This window comes from Cervus canadensis, chromosome 27 (assembly GCF_019320065.1).
Source record: "Cervus canadensis isolate Bull #8, Minnesota chromosome 27, ASM1932006v1, whole genome shotgun sequence".
NCBI classification, from domain to species: domain Eukaryota; kingdom Metazoa; phylum Chordata; class Mammalia; order Artiodactyla; family Cervidae; genus Cervus; species Cervus canadensis.
In genome coordinates this window covers 30,370,929-30,395,518 of record NC_057412.1, presented here as the reverse complement: position 1 = coordinate 30,395,518, position 24,590 = coordinate 30,370,929, and the positions used below count along the sequence as shown (strand labels likewise).

The window sequence follows — 24,590 nt, the reverse complement described above, 5'->3', positions numbered from 1 at the left end:
ACTTGCCAACCGTAAGGCAAGTACTCATTTAAAATTAAACCACTGGAACCAATTTGCATTGAAAGTGAAGCAGTCTGGTATGCTAGAAAGATCATTGAACTGGGACAAAAACGTCTAGTATCAACTGCTCTGCCATCTAGCTGAGAGACCATGGAAATCTACTTCTCTCCATTTTCCTTCATTTTCTCACTATCTGGAAAATGAAATATCTGTATTAATGTCTAAGTTTTCTTAGGCCCATAATATTCTCATGGACATATTAAAAATTTAAGAACTGAGAGTCTATTTTACACATTCACTTTAACATAAATTAATAGAATTAGTTTCAGGATAAAACAATCATATTTGTAAAATTGCATTGTATCTGATAAAGACTTTTTACAATCAAGTTTTAGGATCATGTTTCCAAATATTCTCCAGCTTTATTCTGTAACTTAAGACTGTTTAACACATAAGGAAACCTCATTCAAAGTAATTATTCCCAAACTTGTGTGAATAGCCATGATGCCTCTCTTGACATTGATAATTCGTACAAGTGCACTTTGACATAATAAAAGGAACACTTTCTAAACCTCTATGAGCTATTTAACTGTGATGAGCTAGTTTTTCAGTAAAGAAATATTCATCTAGACACTTATAAGCCAATTTTATCATTCATGGAACATTTTGAATACTTAAAAGGTCTTCATTTAATAGCCCTTATGAAAAACTATAAAATGAAATGCTGAAGACTAGTTTATCCTTAAAAACAAACAAACAAAAAAAGAACCCATAAGAATCAACATAAACTGGTAGAATAATGCAATTATAGAATTTGTTATTTATTAAAAAGTTATAGTCAGTTTCTAACCTTTCTTTGATGAATAAGACAACTAATGCCTATGTAGATTAAATGGCATATGACTTGGACGATGTCATGAATCTGTTTAAAGGAAAAATCAACATGTAGCACTATGCGTGTACACACACACACACATAAACACACAAATGCCAAGCACAGCAACTACTTTAAAGGGAGAATCACTAGATTTGACTGTGTTATACACAAACTGGCACTCTGTCATGTAAGACTGAATTTTTCAATTATTTGTTTAGAATCATGAAGATATATACTCAAGAGAAATAATAGACAATACAAATTTAAATAGTTTTATAAAAAGCAGAACACCAGTTGTAAGTCAAAATACAGCTAGCTACATTTGCTAAGATTATGTACAATTAAATAGTCATCTTTCGTTTTGTTTTATATTCTTTCATATAACGCCTGGCACAGAGGCACCTAGGATAACAAATGAAGTTTTTGACTTGCCTTAATTAAAAACAAATAAGAACTTCTGCCTTATAACATACATTGGCCAATATAAAATTACTAACTAGACTTTAATGTTGAACAGAATCTCATAGACATGATGAAAAGGATACATTCAACCCATGCCTTTAAGTACAAACAAATATATAAAAGCCTTGGAACCCCTGAATCAGAAATGTTTTTGATTCAGCACAACAGACTATGATGTATTACTGAATGTCATTTGCTTAGTCACAGCACTGGGGCATGTAGGTAAGAAAAATTCTGTGAGAAGCTTTGCAAAATATAAATGTTTAAGCAATTCTTTTTAGCCACCACTTGTGGTGTAGATTGATTGCAATCTTGAATAAACAAGATGAATGAAGTGAAGGGTAACCACTGCTTTATCATTCTTTATGTAGGGTTTAGAACTACAGAATCCATTGCATATGTCCAGGGGGCAAAACTTTATGATTCTGAACAATGGGACCATATTTTAAAGTCACATTAAAAGCAAATTAATTCTTAAGCTTAGCAGAATGGAAATATTGAATGGAATCTAAAAATCAAGTAATTTACCATAGAACTAACATCATAATAAGGTTGCCGCTGTATGCGTGCTCAGTCATGTGAGACTCTGCGGACCCGTGAACTGTAGCCCACCACGCTCCTCTGTCCATGGGATTTCCCAGGCAAGAATACTGAGTGCGTTGCATTTCCTTCCCCAGGATATCTTCCCAACCTAGGATCAAACACGTCTCCTATGTCTCTTGCATTAGCATGCAGATTCTTTACCACTGGGACACCTGGGAAGCTGTATGTTATCTCAAACTATACCTCAAACAGTTATCTCAAACTATAACATTGAAAATGTAAGTTGCTAAAATCTAAAATGTTCTCTTACATGTCATATTCCATTTCTCCATATACAGGTTTCCCAAATAGTTTCTCCCAGGATTTAACACTTACTCCTTGAATTGTAGATCTTCTCCTCTCAGGAAGATATGGCAACTTAAAAATATCAATTCAACCCATGACATACTTTCAAGTTTTATTACTGTATGTACTATAAGTACAAAATTGAAAAATGTATTAATCCTGTTATTTAAATATTTAGCTAACAGAAGTGATATATAAACATATTACTAAAGAAGCACTTTAGCTAACAGAAGTGATATATAAACATATTACTAAAGAAGCACTGAAAATCTTTCATAAAATATTCTAATAATCTTTTTATCCTTATCTTCAAACACTAACTCTTTTTCAAATAAGGAAAGCTGAAATGCAGAGCAAATGTTTAATTTTCTGTCAGTCCGTGGTTAAATGATGTTACAAAAAAGATTTTCTGAAATCAGAGGAATTCATTTAGAAAGATCCAACTGACCATGGTCTTACTGTGACATAAATAATACTTTAAAAATACAATTATGTGACATTTTTATACCTCCTTATGGGCCTTGCTGAATACATAACTCTTCTGTAAATTTTAATTAAATTAATGCCCCAAACCCTGATTATACCTTTATTTTTATCACTGAATAACAAAGTTCATTTCATTAATTTATGAGTTCACTAATTTTTTACTTCCATGTTTAAAACACTCTGATAAATACAGTGGAGATAGAGAAAAGAAAAAAAGAAACAGATATCTGTCCTCAACAAATTTATAGTCTATTGGAGAAAGTAGGAAGTATCATACAGCTATACCACAGAGTAAAATGTAGTAGATGTTCATGTGAGATAAAATAGCATGGTGACTAACTAGGATGCCTACATCCCATTTGCAACTATTAAAATCAGAGAAACATTTGCAGAAGTTCAGCTTCTGGTCTGCACTTCTGAGGATGAACATATTTTCAACAGAGTCTCATATTTTACAAACATTATATATTATGTAACAAATAATTTCATATTATTTCAAAAAAGAGTTATTCCCTTTCATCTACTTAGTTTTTTCTTTCTTTCTTTCTCTTTTTTAATGCTCAACTCATGGTCACCCTTTCTGAGAAGGCAATCTATTATCTCATTGCATTGTGTTCAAATCTTAACCATAGCCTGTATCAAAATGCAATGTAATCATCTCTTCTTTTCAATCCCTTTCATTTCTGTCCCTTCCCTAAGATGGGAACTCTTCAATGTTGTCCTCCTGCTTCCAAAATGTAGAATGCCACTGACGTATTGCAGGTATTCAATAAATACTTGCAAAGTGAATAAATAGTACATAAACAAACTGAGTTCCTCAATAAATGACACTTCCTGTCATATTTTAACTCATATTTAATATTAATTGAATCAAATTGCCCTTGAGACATACAGATGAGACTGACATATTTTTGTACAATTTTTATCTGTCTAAATATCATTACAGACAGCCTACTAGTATTCCATTTGACAGGGCATATTTTAAGAATTTTGCTGGATTAAATTTCACTTTCAGGGTACAACTTTTACAGTTTTACAGTAGAATATTTTTTCTACAGACTAATACAAATTCAGACTCTGCACTGAGTATACAAAGTATATGGTATTTTATTAGTATATTAAACAATTTTTGAAGCAAAACAATGGAAATCAAGTATAGTTTAATGAAAAGTGCAAGTGCTAGAGGTAGGCAGATCTAAATTTTCATATTAACTTTGCATCAGACTAGATGTTTCCTTCAGAAAATCATTGAAATTCCCAGAATGATTATACCCAAAACTGCTTTCTTTCAGGGTTATTGTGATACAGAAAATGTACTCATTTAATATGTGCTCATATTTAATAATAGTTATGATAATGATTATGATGATATTACTGATAGAGAATAGTAATAATGATAACAAACAGCACTTACAATTATTCACTCATTGTTCTAAATATTTATATCTACCATCTAAGGTTCAAAGGGAACATGTCAAGAATGTCTTCCTTGTTAGACTGCAACCCCTGCTGGACACGTACAGATGGTGCTTGTATGTTCTTTAATGATTTGTATTAATTAATTCATCTAACAAATAAAAACTGTCATAGATGTGATCATAGGACAGGATTAGTCTGAAAAAAAAAAAAAAGCCCAGTACTCTTAGGGCTTAGTTACTATTTTGGAGATAGGCGATATGGGAAGGAAATAAGTAAATTATATAGTGTTATATGATGATAGATGCAGCAAATTATAATAGAAATTGTGGAAGTAAGAACTGAGGCTTGCAGTGTTAAATGACACAAGATGGGATGCTTTCTGAAGGGAAATGACCTACGCTTACTTATGTGTCTGCAGGATCACCCTGGTTGCTGTGATGCAAGTTGATTTAGGGGAGCAAAACTTGAGAGTAGAAGCCAGAAGATGGCTATGTGGCTTTCGCAGTAACCCCAAGAAAGACATGGTGGTATTTTGGATCAATTCTACAGTACCAATTCTGTAGATGTTAACATATAATTTTTAAAGCCTGAAATATTTTCATGTAAAACCAGCAAGATTTTTAACGGGTAGTGTGTGGGGTACGAAAGAGGTTTTTTGGGACACAAGCAACTAGATAGTTGGAGTGGCTAATGTAGTTGCTTAGTTGCTCAGTCATGTCTGACTCTTTTGTCATCCCATGCACAGTAGCCCACTAGACTCCTCTGTCCATGGGAGTTCCCAGGCAAGAATACTGGAGTGGGTTGTCATTTCCTTCTCCATAGGATCTTCCCAATCCAGAGATCGAACCTGGGTCTCCTGTATTGGCAGGCAGATTTTTACCACTGAGCTACCTGGGAAGATCCCCACTAGGTGGAAATTGGTTGTGAGGATGTGAATTAGGAGAAAATTTTAGGATTGATTAAGACTGAGATATCTGATGGATATCTACATGGACATGCTGAGTAGGCAACAAAGGAAAGATCTGAGCCAGAGATATAAATGAACTTAAAGCTATGAGACTTGAAGAGATAATCAAGGAATTGCAAGGAGAAAGGGGTTCATGGGCAGATATTGGATGCTTCAGCGTTGTCAATCAGTAAGAAGAGAAGGAATAAAGTGCCTGTTGGGCTTTCCAGGTGGCACTAGTTGTAAAGAACCCACCTGCCACTGCAGAAGACACAGCCGCAGGAGCCATGGGCTTGATCCCTGGGTTGAAAAGATCACCTAGGGTAAGAAATAGCAACTCACTCCAGTACTCTTGCTGGAAAATACCGTGGACAGAAGAGCCTGGCAGGCTACAGTCCATGGGGCTGCAAAGAGCTGGACACAATTGAGTGACCAAGCACCACCACCAAGGAGTGGCCACTTAGGCTGAAACAGAGTCAATCAAGGTTGAGTTATCATGGAGGGGTAGAGTAATCATCTAGGTCCTAACTGCCAATCAGTCAAGTAATATGAAAAATAGAAAAGTGGATTTCACAGTGTAGAAGGCATTGATGATCTTAACAAAAACAGAATTCGTAAAGGAGTGAGAATAAGTCTGAAGGGAATTAGCTTGACAAAGAAACAGAAGAAAGCACTAAAATGATCTCTTTTGAGGAGTTTGACTGTAAATATGTGCAGAGAAATGAGGTGGGGCTGGAGAATATACTGAGGTGCACCGCAGCCCTTCAAAAGGTTAGTTAGTTTCACTGAAACATGAGTTTTATGAGTATTATTTTCCTATAATTTGTTCCATAGCACCAATTCAGTAAAATATGTTTTCATATAACTTATGGGTAAAATTATAGTAGGTTTGTGATACATATAATTTAAATTTACTTAATAATTCATAATTCAATTAAAAGAAAAAAAACATGAAATAATTGTGTAACATGCAGCATTTACACCCTGTTTGAAGTATATAAGAAATCAAACTTGCTCTGAATTCAGCCCAATGTTATTAATTATAATATAGCTTGTTAAACAATTGAGTATATTGGTTTTCTTTACAGAATTGTATGGTGATTATTTATAGAATAGGTTTAAACAATTTATTGTTGTTTTTCAGTTTCTCAGTCATGTCCAGCTCTTTGAGACCCATGGGCTGCAGCACGCCAGGCTTCCCTGTCCTTCCCCATCTGAAGAGTTTGCTCAAACTCATATCCACTGAGTCAGTGCTGCCATCCAAACATCTCATCTTCTGTTTTCTCATTCTCCTCCTGCCTCAGTCTTTCCCAGAATCAGGATTTTTTTCAATGAGTCAGCTCTTCGCATCAGGTGGCCAAAGTACTGGAGTTTCACCATCAGTCCTTCCAATGAATATTCAGGACTGATTTCCTTTAGGAGGGATTGGTTTGATCTTGCAGTCCAAGGGACTCTCAAGAGTCTTCTCCAATACCACAGTTTGAAAGCATCAATTCTTTGGTGCTCAGCTTTCTTTATGGTCCAACTCTCACAAGTCATCAATATATAGCTACTGAAAAAGACAGTTTTGACTAGATATACTTTTGTCATCAAAGTATTGTCTCTGTTTTTAATAATCTGTCTAGATTTGTCATAACTTTTCTTCCAAGGAGCAAGCATCTTTTATTTCATGGCTTTAGTCACTCTCACCAGTGATTTTGGAGCCCAAGAAAATAAACTCTTACTGCTTCCATTGTTATGCAAACTATTTGGCACAAAATGATGGGACCAGATGCCATGATCTTAGTTTTTTGACTGTTGAGTGTTAAGCCAGTTTATTCACTCTCCTCTTTTACTCTCATCAAGAGGCTCTTTAGTTTGTTTCTCTTCAATTTCTGCCAAAAGGGTGGTTCCATCTGCGTATCTGAGGTTATTGGTATTTCTCCTGGCAATCTTTATTCCAGCTTGTGCTTCATCCAGGCTGGCATTTTGCATGATGAACTCTGCAAATAAGTTAAATAAGCAAGGTGACAGGATACAACCTTGATGTATTCCTTTCCCAGTTTGGAACCAGCCCATTGTTCGATGTCAGTTTCTAACTGTTGCTTCTTGCCACGCATACAGGTTTCTCAAGAGGCAGGGAAGATGATCTGATAGTCCCATCTCTTGAAGAATTTTCCACAGTTTGTTGTCAAAGGTTTTAGCATAGTCAGTGGAGCAGAAGTATTTTTTTTAAATTATTTTGCTTTTTCTATGATCCAATTAGTTCAATTCAGTTGCTCAGTCATGTCTGACTCCTTGTGGCCCCGTGAACTGCAGCATGCCAGGCCTCCCTGTCCATCACCAACTCCCGGAGTCCACCCAAACCCATGTCCATCGAGTCAGTGGATGCCATCCAACCATCTCATTGTCTGTTGTCCCCTTCTCCTCCTGCCCTCAATCTTTCCCAGCATTGGGGTCTTTTCAAATGAGTCAGCTCTTCTCATCAGGTGGCAAAGTATTGGAGTTTCAGCTTCGACATCAGTCCTTCCAATGAACACCTGGGACTGATCTCCTTTAGGATGGACTGGTTGGATCTCCTTGCAGTCCAATGGACTCTCGAGAGTCTTTTCCAACACCACAGTTCAAAAGCATCAATTTTTCAGTGCTCAGCCTTCATTACAGTCCAACTCTCACATCCATACATGACTACTGGAAAAACCATAGCCTTGACTAGACGGACCTTTGTTGGTAAAATAATGTCTCGGCTTTTTAATATGCTGTCTAGGTTAGTCATAACTTTACTTCCAAGAGTAAGCATCTTTTAATTTCATGGCTGAAATCACCATCTGCAGTGATTTTGGAGTCCAGAAAAATAAAGTCAGCCACTGTTTCCACTGTTTCCCCATCTATTTGCCATGAAGTGATTGGACCGGATGCCATGATCTTAAGGATGTTGTCAATTTGTTCTCTGGTTCCTTTGCCTTTTCTAAATCTAGCTCATATATCTGGAAGTTCTCAGTTTACATACTGTTGAAGTCTAGCTTGAGGGCTTTTGAGCATTACCTTGCTAACATGTGAAATGTTAACAACGCCAATGGAGGAGATGTAAGAGACACAGGTTCCATCCCTGGGTTGGGAAGATTCCCCTGGAGCAGGAAATGGCAACCCACTTCGGTATTCTTGCCTGGAGAATCCCAAGGACAGAGGGGCCTGGTGGGCTACAGTTCATGAGGTCGCAAAGAGTCTGACACAACTGAAGCGATTTAACAGCCCCCACCACCATTCAACAACTAAAATCTATTTTGCATAAATGAACATGTATTTGGAAAGCAATACTTTTAATAAAATTTGGGCTTTGTTTCACATTCTTAATATTCTTAACCATTCTATTTCCTCTCATCCTGCTTTGGAGCAAAAGAGAATTATTTATTGCATTTTCCTTCTTAATTTAGGTATAGGCATTTGGGCCTCCTTGGTAGCTCAGACGGTAAAGAATCCACCTGCAATGCTGGAGACCTGAGTTTGATCCCTGGGTTGGTAAGATCCCCTAGAGAAGGGAATGTCTACCCACTCCCGTATTCTTGCCTGGAGAATTCCATGGATAGAGGAGCCTGGTAGGCTACAGTCCATGGGGTCGCAAAGAGTCTGACATGACTGAGCGACTTTCACTTTGCTTTGAGGACTTCCCTGGTAACTTGGCTGGTAAAGAATCCACCTGCAATGCTGGAAAACCCGGTTCGATTCCTGGGTCATAAAGATCCCCTGGAGAAGGCATAGGCTTCCCACTCCAGTATTCTGGCCTGGAAAATTCCATGGACAGAGGGGCCTGGTAGGCTACAGTTCATAGGGTCACAAAGAGTCGGCCACAACTTTTGCTTTCACTATGCACTTTTTAACCTACAAATCAATGTCTTTGACATCTTGGCAGACTTAAATATTCTGTAGCCATTTACTCTGCTATATTCAGTCAAAGGGCATGTAGTATAGATTACTGTGAATTATTTTAAAGTTCACTGGAGGAAGGTTGGGGGTGGTTTTCTCAGTACAGAGGAACAAAATGAGAGGAACTCGGGGTAAGGTATTTGTGTGCTTAATTACTCAGTAATTAAGTAATTGCTTAATTACTCTTTGCAACCACCATGGGCCTCCCATCAGGCTCCTTTGTCCACAGGATGCTCCAGCAAGAATCCTAAAGTGGGTAGTCATTCCCTTTTTGGGGGGATATTCCCAATGCAGGGATTGAACCCAGAGCTCCTGCATTGTAAGCAGACTCTTTCCCATCTGAGGCACCAGGGAAGCCAAGGTATTTACCAGTCACCAACAAAGAGAAAACATTGTCAGGCTAGGGAGAGGGCAAGGGAGATATAACTTGAGATGACCAAAATAGTTCCTTTTTAAAGAGGTACATGAAAAATTTCCTGGAGCATCTGCATCACGTTATGTGAATAAAATCAGGCTGATGGCAGATTTTGTCCATTTTCAATATGCTTTCCCTGGCTTTGTCTACATAAATTAATATTTATAGGCAGCAAACTTAAAACACAAAATATAACATTAGAATTAGAGTAGGTGTCTGCCTAAGCTTACATAGATTTTCCGTTATTGTTCTTTTTTATTCTTTGTATGCTTACAATGTGGCCTCTTCTCTGTGTTCCTCACTTCCTTATCTTTTATTATTTCTTCTACACAATTCTATTAATTCTGCAATGTTTAAAGTTCTTTATGAACTCTGTGTTGCTCTTTATATAACTTTGTTATCTCCTGTCATAACCTCCTGCCTTATTCCAGTCAGTTAGCTCCATTTCTTTCAGCATGTAATTTTCTTCTTGCCACCATTGTGGCTAGTCTCTCTACATGAGATACTTGCTTGTAAAAATATTTTTAGAAAAGTGTGGTTCCATGTTTTTTCTTGGTGCTTAGGCAATTTTGCCATATTGGGAGGGGGGGCAGATTTTGTACCAATTTATCAATCCAGAATATTAATAAAAAGGAAATTAAAATCAAATTCATTTTTATCTTTGTGAGCAGTGTTAGTTAAAATAAGGAAAATCAACCTGCATAGACTATATTAAAATATAACTCCACCTAATAGGATAGTCAATCAAAAAAATGCAAAACATTTTGTTAATGCTAGCTCATTTATTTCTAGCATCAATCCAAAAACTGAATTTATAAATATTATTTTATTTGTACTTATAATACTGGTAATAATATTAATTATAAATGCGTAAAAAACTGAATAGTATTGTGAAAAAAATATCAATTTATGAATCTTAATGATCATGTTAAGTGGCATTGTTAAAGACAAGGAAGTTTATACACACACACACACACACACATATATATATATAAGTTCAGTTCAGAAGCTCAGTCATGTCCAACTCTTTGTGACCCCATGGGCTGTAGCACACCAGGCTTCCCTTTCCATCACCAACTCCCAGAGCTTGCTCAAACTCATGTCCATCAAGTCGGTGATGCCATCCAATGATCTCATCCTCTGTCATCCCCTTCTCCTGTCTTAAATCTTTCCCAGCATCAGGGTCTTTTTCAATGACTCAGTTATTTGCATCAGGTGGCCAAAGTATTAGAGCTTCAGCTTCAGCATCAGTCCTTCCAATGAATATTCAGGACTGATTTTCAGTCCTGATTGGATTTCCATGCAGTCAAGGGACTCTCCAAAGTCTTCTCCAACATCACAGTTCAAAAGCACCAATTCTTTGGAGCTCAGCTTTCTTTATGGTCCAACTCTCACATCCATGCATGGCTACTGGAGAAATCATAGCTTTGACTACAAAGACGTTTGTCAGCAATGTCTCTGCTTTTTAATATGCTGTCTAGGTTTGTCATAGCTTTTATTCCAAGGAGCAAGTGTCTTTTAATTTCACGGCTGCAGTCACCATCTGCAGTGGTTGTGGAGCACAAGAAATTTAAGTCTGTCACTATTTCCAGTGTTTCCCCATCTATTTGCCATTAAGTGATAGGATCAGATGTCATGATCTTAGTTTTATGAATGTTGAGTTTTAAGCCAATTTTTTCATTCTCATGTTTCACTTTCATCAAGAGGCTCTTAAGTTTCTCTTTGCTTTCTGCCATAAGGGTTGTTCCATCTGCATATCTGAGGTTATTAGGTCATTGATATTTCTCCTGGCAATCTTGATTTGAGCTTGTGCTTTATCCAGCCTGGCATGGTGTACTCTACATATAAGTTCAATAAGCAGGGTGACAATATAAATTCTTGACATACTCATTTCCCGATTTGGAACCAGTCCATTGTTCCACGTCTGGTTTTAACTGTTGCTTCGTGACCTGGAAACAGATTTCTTAGGAGGCACGTAAGGTGGTCTGGTATTCCCATCTCTTGAAGGATTTCCTACAGTTTCTTGTGATCTACACAGTCACATGCTATGGCATAGTCAATAAAGCAGAAGTAGATGTTTCTGGAACTCTCTTGCTTTTTTGATGATCCAACAGATGTTGGCAACAGATGTTTGATCTCTGGTTCCTCTGCCTTTTCTAAATTCAGCTTGAACATCTAGAAGTTCTCAGTTCATGTAGTGTTGAACCCTTGCTTGGAGAATTTTGAGCACTACTTTGCTAGCATGTGAGAGGAGTACAATTTTGTGGTAGTTTGTACATTCTTTGGCATTGCCTTTCTTGGGGATTGGAATGAAAACTGACCTTTTCCAGTCCTGTGGCCACTGCTGAGTTTTCCAAATTTGCTGGCATATTGAGTGTAACATTTAACAGTTTCATCTTTTAGGATTTGAAATAGCTCAGCTGGAATTCCATCACCTCCACTAGCTTTGTTTGTAGTGGTGCTTCCTAAGGTCCACTTGACTTCAGACTGCAGGATGTCTGGCTCTAGGTGAATGATCATACCATTGCGATTGTGTGTGTGTGTGTGTGCGCGTGCATGCACACAGTGTCAGTTGTGTCTGACTCTTTGCAACCTCATGGTGTATGTATATGAGTATACATACATATAGTTGAATCACTTTGCTATACACTAGAAACTAACACAACTTTGTAAGTCAACTATACTTCAATAAAAACAAAATCCAAAGAGGAAAACATTGAAGGTAAACAAAATATACACAATACTTGAACTTCCTGTTGAATTAGTTTTGTATGTTATATACATGAAAATATAATAATATCTAATATTTTAAAACACTATCAAAAAACTAATTAATAAAATGTGATGGAAACAGAATTCACATAGCTCCATTTTTCAACTAAGAAAATCAAAGTGCCTATGCTATCATCGTCAATGTGAGGCAGACAATAAATCTCAGAGATCATGAGACTGAAATTTAAAGGTGACCACACTGAGACATGAGCTTCCCTGGTAGCTCAGCTGGTAAAGAATCCACCTGCAATTCAGGAGACCCTGGTTCAATTCCTGGATTGGGAAGATCCCTTGGAGAAGGGAAAGACTACCTGCTCCAGTATTCTGGCCTGGAGAATTCCTTGGATTGTACCGTCCATGGGGTCAAAAGAGTCTGGCATGGCTGAGCAACTTTCGCTTTCACACCAAAACCTAAGGTCACATAATTTTTCAGCAGCAGAGCAAGATAAAGACTAAGTTGGTGGTTGTACATGTTGTCCCCAGCTGTCTCTTCATTTAAGTTTTTACACTCAGTGTTTTTGTAAAGTAGATTAATAGATTTTTAGACTTAGAAGAATTCCTATAAAAGGCTATTAATTTTACCGACAGAAGCCTAAGACCAGGAGGAGCTAAGGCTCAAATGCTCTGGAGGAGAATGAGAAGCTGAATAATGAAGTGGGGCACATTTCATCTCTAGGTTTTTCCAACCTTAAGTATCAACTAAGTTTCCTAATTATGAGTAGAATGAAAATGACAACATTTTTGGACCTGGGAAACAGATCAAGTGATATAGCTTCTTCAATATCAGACACAAGTTCATGCATCTGTGCCATCTTTCCTATTGTGGTAATGTATGAATTTAGAAGTGTATCTCCAAAAGCCACAGAAATACTTTAAGGTACTCTGACTTATAATTACAATGCATTAGTCTCACCTTTTAATCTTAAAATATATTGCATGTAAGTAGTTCTCCTAATGGAATTACATTAGATTGAATTCCTCCAAAAGTAATGTCATAAAATGAAATAATTACTTTGATTTATAAGAATGTTTTACATGAAATAAAACCACCTTGATTTTATATCTTAACAGGTAAGAAGACTGAATCTGAATTTAAATTGCTTTAACCTTTTACTTTATGTTCCTGATAACGGAACATTTTGATTAGAAAATTCCTAATATGCAAATACCATCACTACATTGCTCTTTCAAATACATATTCTTTGTTTGTCTTAGTAGATTGTCTATGAAATTTCAGGGGCAGTGAAGTGGCCCAAAATGCTTGGCATATTGGAGGATAGGACTGATTGAGTTAATTGACTGAAATCACTTTGGCTAGAGAAATTAAAGTGATTAAATATGCTGATTTTCTGCTAGATTGTTGAATAGTTTCAATATTACAGAGAAAAAATTATATGACAAAAGAAGAACTTGTTTGCAACTCATAGAGAAGGTAATAAATTAATTTACATTCAATCAGAATTTCACACTAACTAAAATCAACTCATTAGTAAGTCATATGTAAACTTCCCTTCTATTTTCCATCAAAATATATTTTCCAAAGCTCATTTCAAATTATTGCTATATATGAATTATCTGTTGAACTTTGTCTTTGTGAACAGCAGGTGTTAAAATGGAACCATAATCACTGAGCAAGAAAATGAATTATCTATCAATCTGTCTTTCATGACTATTTTTGTATACATAAGACAGATAATTAAAATTTAAAAATGTTTCATTATATGCTGCATAGCCCTTAACTATCATTCCTTTGTCTTATAAGTAGGAGAATACTGATTACCTATAACCGCTTCTAAGAGGAAATTATTAACCATAATTCTTATGAGGTTGATTGCCAAAGGATGTGCACACTAATCATTCTTTACTTAAGTTCATAGACAATTATTAAACGTGGTTGTTTTCAAACACTAGGAGTTGAAAACCCAACAGACCTAAGGTGCAGATAATCATTTGCACTTAAAGGTACTCTCTATTAAATTATATATTCTATAAAAATGAAGTATTAGAAGCTAACTGAATGCCCTCAGGGGATGATTAAATAAGTTTTGTTTAAAATAACAGTAGGAAATTTTTGGTAATTAAATTACAGCATTGATAAATTTTAGTGGTTAGAAATATACTCAAAACTAATACTAAGCAAAAAACAAGAACAAAAGAAGAATTCAAAGTCATTATTTGCCTTGATTCCAATTTTAAATTATTATTACTATTATTAATATTAGCTCCTATTAAGAAAATACTGAAAGAAAACATACTGAGATGTACTGAAGCACTGACACATATTTTTGAGTACAATGATTGTAGGGGATCAAGATTATTGCTAATATTTTGCACAATGAAGTGATTAGTGATTTTTATTTCACATAGTATATTTTTTCATAAAAATAATACTTTCTTTTTATATCCAGAAAGTAATAAAATTTTGTTTAAAAAGTCTATGTGTTATTAATAATAAAATGGCTGTTTAAACAAACATGTTTAGTTAATAAGGAAAAACTATTGTTTCTGTTGCAGTTTCATATAAGAGAAAAGACTTGGAAGAGGATGATGGAAAAGTAAACATAGCAGTTCTGATATATGGAGTTATGAATGTCATTTAGGTAAAAGGGATGCCCACTTTCAATGAAAATATTTATTCAAGGGAAAACATTTGGTTTTCTAGAATGTTTACCTATATTTTCAAATTCCTTCCCATTTGTTACCCTATGAACAAAATATTTTTAAATATTTATTCTTTCACACAAGTATTTTTAAGAGAAATTTTGCTGTAATGTACATTCTGAAGTGAGGTTTAGTTGCATTTTTAGCTTTAGCAAAAATAAAATCACATGGTATCTACCCATGGTTGCCACACTATACTTTTTATAATACTGGTAGGTTGCTGATAGTTATTAGGCTTCCCACATGGTAATAGCTATAAAGAACCCACCTGCCAATACAGGTAGACATAAGGGATGGGGATTCAATCACTGGGTCAGGAAGATCCCATGGAAGAGGGCTTGGCAACCCACTCCATATTCTTACCTTTGAAATCCCTAGGACAGAGAAGCCTGGCAGCCCGTAGTCCAGAGGGTCACAGAGAGTCGGGCACAACTGAAATGACTTAGCATGCACACTGATAGCTGTTAGATGCATGTATAATGTTATTTCTTATTATATTTTTACTGGAAATATGTTCAAATAAAACTAGAATAATAAAAATCACCTCCACCGTCCTAAAACCCTATTGGAAGCTGAATTTAAAGACTATGTGCCAAGTGTTTAAAGTCTCTAAGCTACTCTAACAAAGAAAACACATTTCAAAACTCTTAATCAGTGCTACAAGAAAACACAAGACTTATTTAGTTTACTAAATAAGTTCTATTGTTAATTTGTATCTTTTTATTTATCTATTGTTTTTTGTTAACCATTGTATTCTATAGTTATTTCCATCTCCCTGGACTTCAGAATCCGGGCTAAGGTGGTTAAAAAATAAAAAAATGAATGTGGCACGCACTTACATGCTAAATTGCTTCAGTCGTGTCCAACTCCTTGAGACGCTATGGACCATAGCCCATCCGACCCCTGTGTATGGGATTCTCCAGGCAAGAATACTGGAGTGGATTGCCATGCCCTCCTCCAGGGGATCTTCCTAACCCAGGGATCAAACCTTAAGTTTCTCTTAAGTCTACCTGAATTGGCAGATGGGTTCTTTACCACTAGTGCCACTTGAGCTTTTCAGCTCTTCAATATTGCAAAAAAAAAAAAAAATGTGGAAAATTAGAAATCATAGGCAAGAATGTCATGTGAATTAAAATATGAAATAATTTATGTGAATAATAATCATGCTGAATTGTCATCTATTATTTGAATAACTGAAAAAAGAGCCCGAAAAATAAAATTTTCAAATCTAGATTTGTACATAATCCTTAAATGAATGTTATTGGCTAGTTAGAAACAATCATTTTATTCTAGTAAATCTTGCTTGGAGAAGGGAATGGCAACCCATTCCAGTATTCTTGTCTAGAAAATTCCATGGACAGAGCAACCTGGAGGGCTACAGTCTATGGGGTCCTAAAGAGTTGGACTGGACTGGAGGAGGAAATGGCAACCCACTCCAGTATTCTTGCCTGGAAAATCCCATGGACAGAGGAACCTGGCGGGCTACAGTCTATGGGGTCGCAAGAGTCAAAAACAACCGTGCAACTAGGCACAGCACACGTATCTTGCTATCTCCACTGAACAAGACCTCTACCCTGAAGTGGATAGAAGATACCAGAGACAGACAATGAGACAGTAAGACAGAAAGACAGTAGGAGTCCATTTAGCTTTAAAATGGCTCACTGTAACATGAGCAAATAATTTAGGCATTCAGGGATCATGGCCAAGTAATTTTATTTTTGTTTTTAGATAATGCTAAATTAAGTAGAATGGCTAGAATTTCAGAGGATAATAATGAAATTTGTTTAAAAATGTCCATTAACTTTAGATATTGTAAGACATATATGAAACATTGTACAAAGCCAAAGCAGAATCCATTCAGTTCAGCTCAGTCACTCAGTGTTGACAATATATAATTTGAGTAGCCAACAATCCTTATAGGAATGTAGAATTCAAAGTGCAGTTAAGAGTATGAATAAAGCAATAATTTATTTTTTCATAGCTGCTACATCCTGGGTGTTCATTGGAAGGACTGATGCTGAAGCTGAAACTCTAATACTTTGGCCACCTCATGTGAAGAGTTGACTCACTGGAAAAGACCCTGATGCTGGGAGGGATTGGGGGCAGGAGGAGAAGGGGACGACAGAGGATGAGATGGCTGATGGCATCACCAACTCGATGGACATGAGTTTGAGTAAACTCCAGGAGTTGGTAATGGACAGGGAGGCCTGGCGTGCTGTGATTCGTGAGGTCACAAAGAATCGGACACGACTGAGCAACTGAACTGAACTGAATATTCCAAATGTGTAGAACAGTCTCTAAAACATAATGAGCTCTTATTTGTTGAACTCTATGACAGTATTTTAATAATAGTTTTTGATTTCTAGTACTATATATTTTGTTTGGAGGTTTAACTTCCCATGCCCAAAATTAAAAAGTTAAGCCAGGTTAAGAGACAGGTAAGATATACTATAAAATTAAGAAATTGATATCTAAGTTAAAATTAAATTATACATTGATTTTAGTTGATAAAATATAAAGTTAGTAATATAAAAATAATATAGAAATTTATTTCTTTTTTACTGAAAAAATAGGAAATTTTCTTAAACTGAAGAAGAGATTAGGAAAACATATCTTTAATCCTGTTAAAATTTAACAAACAATAAAATCTGGCAAAATTAAAAAAAATATATTGATATATATCATTTATGAAAAAAATGTTTACTGATTGCCTACAGATATCAGAAAGTATAATAGTCACTAGAAATATAAAGAAAGCTTAGAGATGTAACCTGGTCCCATATTTTCAAAAGAATGATTCTGAACCCAGCTAGAAAATGAATTAGATACTCTTCAAATTGTAATCTCTGAGTGCTGTGATGTCTGTGTGCTGGTGTGATTCTAAGCATCAAGCATCATTTCCTGTAGAAGTTCTCTTTTGATTCATTCAAAATAACACAATTCACAGATAAATAGTTAAACTTGTAGCTCTGAAGTGCTATTCAAAGGAAAAAAAAAAAAACACCTGATTGTTAGTCTAGCCATATTTCTATATAACCTATAATTGGAGAAAACAATTCCATTCTCTGGGTCTATGGGGCAATATGCAAATCAAAATTCATCTGCACAATGGAGTTTTGTGATTTCTCTCAGCGTAACCTATCTTTATTTTCTAGCTCCTTACATGACAGAGGGTTCAATAACCCCCACTTCTCTAGCGCTCTGGCAAAGGAGCAAGAGATTGCTTTCCAGGCGGGTAGTCACAAGTAAGCAATTTCAGGAATCCTCTAATGAGGCAATCCATAATGGTTTTCCTCACTGAGTCCGTTCACCAACCACAGGCAAAAAAAAAAAAGTAATTCTAGCAGCCAGTTTTAAGGAGGAAAACACACACACACTTTCCTTTTGTTAAAAAAAAAGAAAAGAAAGAAAAGAAATGCATAGACGAAATGATCACTATATAGGGTTGTCTTGGACAACAATTTATGCAGGTCTACATCTCTAGGCTTTGGATAAATTTGGACTTCAAAAAGTAGATTGCTGTTTTATTATATTTTGTATTTAATATTTTACTAGCTTAAAATCCTCCATTTCAGAAAGAAAAAGACCCAGAATTAAATGTATATCTTTATTTTAAATTAAGATCTTAATGCCCATTTGATCAATATCTATTTATTACTTATAGGTCAAGAAATGAAATGCATTCACCTGAAGTGTTAATTGTAGTTACTCAGAATTTTCCTGTTTTCTGCTATCAAAGGAATAATGAACATTATGCTCAGAACACAGTGATTTGTGTGTGTGTGTAGTAGTGTCAGAAAACTGCTAAGTAATATGAGATTAATATGACCTTGGAAATGCAGCTAGATATAATACGGCAATGTTAGAGACTTTAGGATTTAGTTTATATGTTATAGACATATGTGTAAAGCTTATTAATTGCCATGAGGAAAGCTTTTTTCTAAAAATATAAAATGTTATGGCCCTTTCAAAGGCACCTGAACCAGTAAGTGTAAGATTGGGATCTGAAATTTGTATTTTGAGTACTCTTTTGGCAATGTTTTATGTACACTAATATACTGATACAATTACACTAAATACGTCTCATCTCTTCCTCCAATGCATAAAATAAAACCCTCTGATTTCAGTTATTATTAGTATAAATAACCACAGAATCCTAGAATTGAAAATGACCACAGAATTCAACCATTCAAATCCTTCCCACAATTTGTGGAGAGGGAACACAGCCCAATTTTCTATTTATAATCTTGAAGCTAACCATTTCTACAAAAATCCTTGACTATGCTCCAAAATGCAAGACCCTCAGTCAACAATTTTCAGGTAACTCCTTTCCTCTGCCACTGATCTGTGGCCTCTGCTGACGCTATACTCAGCCTCCACTGTTCACTGAAGAAGCTGATATCTTCTTCCCATAACTTTACCTAGAATGTATCACAAGTCATAATGGATCTGACACTTTCAGTGGTAACTTTGGTGTCAATCTTGGGCTTCCCAATTGGCACTTCTGGTAAAGAACCCACCTGCCAATGAAGGAAACATAAGAGACAGGTTCGATCCCTGGGTCAGGAAGGTTTTCTGGAGAAGGGCATGGCAACCCACTCCAGTATCCTTGCCTGGAGAATCCTTTGGACAGAGGAGCCTGGTAGGCTACAGTCCATAGGGTCGCAAAGGGTTGGACATGCCTTACCTGACTTAACACATAACACCCACCAGTTCTTGGCCCAAGTCTTTTTAGGTCACTTACTCCTTCATCACCAATCCCCAAGTTCTTCAAATTCACAGAAATTTCCAAATGCTTCAACCTTCTATTCTCTCCCAATTTTAAGAAAGCCACTTCTGGCACTGTTATATTCATAATCAACATACTATGTCATATCACAGGCTTCCCTGAGAGCTCAGTTGGTAAAGAATCTGCCTGCAATGCAGGAGACCTGGGTTTGATCCCTGGGTTGAGAAGATCTGCTGGAGAAGGGATGGGCTACCCAATACAGTATTCTTGGGCTTCCACTGTGGCTCAGCTGGTAAAGAATCTGCCAGCAATGCAGAAGAAGTGGGTTCAATCCCCAGGTTGGGAAGATCCCATGAAGAGGAGAAAGGTACCCACTCCAGTATTCTGGCCTGGGGAATTCCATGGACTGGGGTCACAAAGAGTCGGATGTGACTGAGTGACTTTCACTTTCATGTCATATCACAAATGAACCTATCTACGAAACAGAAACAGACTCACAGACACTTCACAGTGTGATTAGCAATTAAGGCCTCTGGGGGGGGGGAGGATTGGGAGTTTGGAATTAGTGGATGCAAACTATTATATACAGAATGGATAAACAACAAGGTCCTGCTGTATATTACAGGGAATTATAATCAATATCTCATGATAAACCATAATGGAAAATTTTATACATATATATATATATATATATATATATGGGCTTCCCTGGTAGCTCAGATGGTAAGGAATCTGCCTACAATGTGGGAGACCTGGGCGCGACCCCTGGATTGGGAAGATTCCCCTGGAGAAGGAAACGGCTACCCACTCTAGTATTCCTGCCCGGAGATTTCCACAGACAGAGGAGCCCAGCAGGCTAAGTCATGGGGTCACAAAGAGTCAGACACAATTGAGTGACTTTCACCAGGTTTTATATATATATATGGCTGAATCACTTTGCTATACAGCAGAAATTAACACAACATTGTATATCAAGTATACTTCATAAAATTTTCTAAGAAAGATACTATGTCATCTTATATGTCAGCAATGCCCTCAACTTTACCAAAGATTTTACTTCATCTTATCCTCCTTTCTAGTTTGTTCCCTGAAAACTTACCCCTTCATTTATTGATGTAAACTAAGGAGAGAGAATGGATGAAGAAAGCTATGCAATTAACCATAAGTCAATGGTTTTAAACTCAGCTGGTTCTTCAGTTACTCAAAAATGCTTTTATTTCTTATTTCTCCATTCCATAGCCACTCTAAAATTTCATGCTCATTCTTAAACTTGCTGCCTACATCCTGTGCAAATCATCAGCAAACGTAACTCATTGCACTGACAGATTATCATCAACAGTAATCATTTTCTTTCTTCTATTCATGTTGTTTAGGCTTCAAATTAACCTTTTCATCTCCTGAGGGTTGCCTCCATATCAACCAACCACTCTATCACATGTTTGTAGTTTCTCCATGTCTTAACCATATCTACAGACTGGTTCCAAATAGGGAAAGGAGTACGTTAAGGCTGTATATTGTCACCCTGCTTATTTAACTTATATGCAGAGTACATCATGAGAAACGCTTGGCTGGATGAAGCACAAGCTGAAATCAAGATTGCAGGGAGAAATAATAACCTCAGATATGCAGATGACACTACCCTTATGGAAGAAAGCGAAGAAGAACTAAAAACTCTCTTGATGAAAGTGAATGAGGGGAATGAAAAAGTTGGCTTAAAGCTCAACATTCAGAAAACTAAGATCGTGGCATCTGGTCCCATTGTTCATGGCAAATAGAAGGGGAAATAATGGAAACAGTGACAAACTATATTTTTGGGCTCCAAAATCACTGCAGATGGTGACTGCAGCCATGAAATTAAAAGACTCTTGCTCCTTGGAAGAAAAGTTATGACCAACCTAGACAGAATATTAAAAGGTAGAGACATTGCTTTGCCAACAAAGCTCTGTCCAGTCAAAGCTATGGTTTCTCCAGTAGCCATGTATGGATGTGAGAGCTGGACCATAAAGAAAGCTGAGTGCAGAAGAATTGATGCTTTTGAACTGTGGTGTTGGAGAAGACTCTTCAGAGTCCCTTGGACTGCAAGGAGATCCAACAAGTCCATCCTAAAGGAGATAAGTCCTGGGTATTCATTGGAAGGACTGATGCTGAAGCTGAAACTCCAATACTTTGGCCACCTGATGTGAAGAACTGACTGATTGGAAAAGACCCTGATGCTGGGAAAGATTGAAGGTGGGGGGAGAAGGGGATGACAGAAGATGAGATGGTTGGATGTCATCACTGACCCAATGGACATGAGTTTGAGTAAACTCTGGGAGTTGGTGACGAACAGGGAAGTCTGGTGTGCTGCAGTCCATGAGGTCACAAAGAGTTGGACATGACAGAGTGACTGAACTGACTGACTGATAGACTCTTTCCTCTTAGCAGGTACATAATGTAAATGATGTACAGTGGTTTGGTAGGGAGAGTGTATGTGTGTGTGTATGATTCATTGTGGAGAAAGGCAGAGAGAAAATTCAAGAATAAAAATAAGCATTACTACTTGAAGAACTCTCACTGACCACAGATCTTGTGATATAAGCTCTTTACAAATATCTCCCTGAAAAATTCTAAAGATGAGTGTTATCCTAATTTTACAGAGCAGAAATCTGGGATTGAGATTTTGAAACTTGTCCAATTGTGTAGTAATAGGTAATATTAATTTAGTTCTTACTACTTAATGGGCATAGTTGAAACCGTTTTATTCAATAACATAGTCTTCTTGATAAGCTTATTAAGTAAATAGCCATACAATCTCCATTTATAGTTGAGGAAATATCACCCAATCCTACCTTAATAGACCAAATTCTGAAAGCATTATCTATCTTCAATATTTGTCCTTCATTTTACATGGACTCTTGTCAGCTATTTTCCCATCAATCTCCTTTTGCTATCACAAATGTGCACCATGAAAGCATTTTTGTTTTTCTATTGTTTCTCTATCTCTCTCCTTCTAATCTCTCTGTTTCTCTGCTTATTCACAAATCGCAGAGTATAGTGATAGTCTGTTACCAATACATTTATTGTCATCTGAGTATTCCTTCTAAAACTAAAACATGATCATAATCGGTTTGTCCTTTTTTGTCCACTACTGGATTCCACTAGCTTTAGGATAAAATTTTCCTGGCATGACATAAAGTGCTTGAATTTAAGTCTTCCTGAACTAATTGAATTTTCTGGACTTGTTCTCACCTCCCATATACTTGAATACTCTCTCTGCTTTTCTTCCCAAACTATCACACACACACACACACACACACACACACACACACATGCACAGAGTCACACTCCTGTCTATTTAACTGTAGATATTATCCAGATTACAGAATCCATTACATACTCATGTAGAATTTTCCTAACTTCCTTTACAAAGCACCTATTCTTACTTCATTCACTTCTGTTAACATTGTGGATCAAGTCAACAAACTCTCCTGCAAGGGCCAGATTATAGGCTTTATGGGTCTACAGGAAAAAATTAGCAACTATTTTCCCAGAAAGGCTAGTAGTCTGTTTAAATTTTACACTTTATATTTAAAAATGTAAAAAATCATTTTGACCTCTCAAGCCATACAAAAGCAAACAGTGGGTCTGATTTGATTCATAGGGCATAATTTGCCAATATTTTTCCTAGATCATGATAATTTTATAATTTAAGTGTTTCCCATTTTGCAGTCAGAATGTACAGAGTGTATCTTTTATCTTTTTATTTTTAGTGATTATCTCAGTATTTGGTGCACATTGCACATTTAATAGATATTGATTAATATAAAGCAAATAAGTGATATTTAATCCTGAGTCCATGCCAAAAATGCAGGCAATCATTTCAATTTATAGATAAAGAACTTATATAGAGAAAAATGTTAAAATAGCTTACTGAGTTTATAGTAATTATAAATATACACATACTTAACAATATATGGTCAGTGCAATATAACATAGTTATAGTGCATATTTCTTACTTATTGAGACAGAAGGCTGTGTATTATTCCTTTGTTTACTATAAGTTCAGCAGTAAGAAACATAATTTATAATCATGGAACTGCTTTCATCATATAATACAGAAAATGCTTTCAAATATGTCATATATTATTGCATCATAAAAGAATTCTATGAAGAAGATACTGTTATCCTTATACTATAAATGATAAATCTGACTATAAAGAGATTGTGTGACTTATTTAAACATAGTTGGAACATGGCAGAATTAGGACACAAACCCAGTTTTCTGATCCATATATCTAGGACTTCTTCATTATAAATGAGTTGTTTCCACACCAAAAAAAGAAACATTTGTTGAACTCTCTAATGAAGCTCTTTCAAAATTCAAATAATATTTTATTGCCAAAATGACAGTCAATTAAACTGGGACCTTAAAAATTTTTCAGCCAAAGGGATAATTTTCTCCCTGAATCTGCGGTGTTTATCAGAGAAGTTTGCTATTAATGCCCAAAAATGTTTTCTCCATTCAGCAAACAGGAGCTCTGCCATGATTAAGCTTTTAAGATAGCCCCTAATATTATCAATAACTCAAGTAACCTAAAGAGGTAAAATAATGTGAGGAAAAACTACATTGGGTCACCAGACTGTGGAAGTGGATGATGCATGCAGATTGTCACAAAAATGCCTCTCAATTAGTTTTGTATAATGCACATTCCTTTAGTCACTAATAAATACATGTTTTTTCAATTTTTGCATCCTTAGTGAGAAAGTTGTTTGGCCATTAAGAGTGCTCATTTTTTTTATGAATTTGTTTACCATGCACCTTTTAATTTTTTTAATCTAGATATAAATTATACACACATTCATCATCAATGTAAATTTTATAATATGAGAAAGCATTCAATCATTAATAGTGAAATCACCAGCATTACCTCAATAATGATACATTTTGTACAAAGTGACTAGGAAAGCATTAATGGAGAAGCACTACGGACATAACAAGTGTGGGGACCCAGCCACAGTGGAAATAATACAAAAGCTATCTCTGAGTTAACTA

General features: G+C 36.0%; 1 protein-coding gene across 5 annotated transcripts in view; it reads right to left on the bottom strand.

Moving 5' to 3' along the window:
- CADM2 (cell adhesion molecule 2) overlaps positions 1–24,590 on the bottom strand; it is a 1,197,963-nt gene that overhangs the window by 678,645 nt on the left and 494,728 nt on the right. The gene's annotated exons all lie outside the window — the stretch shown is intronic.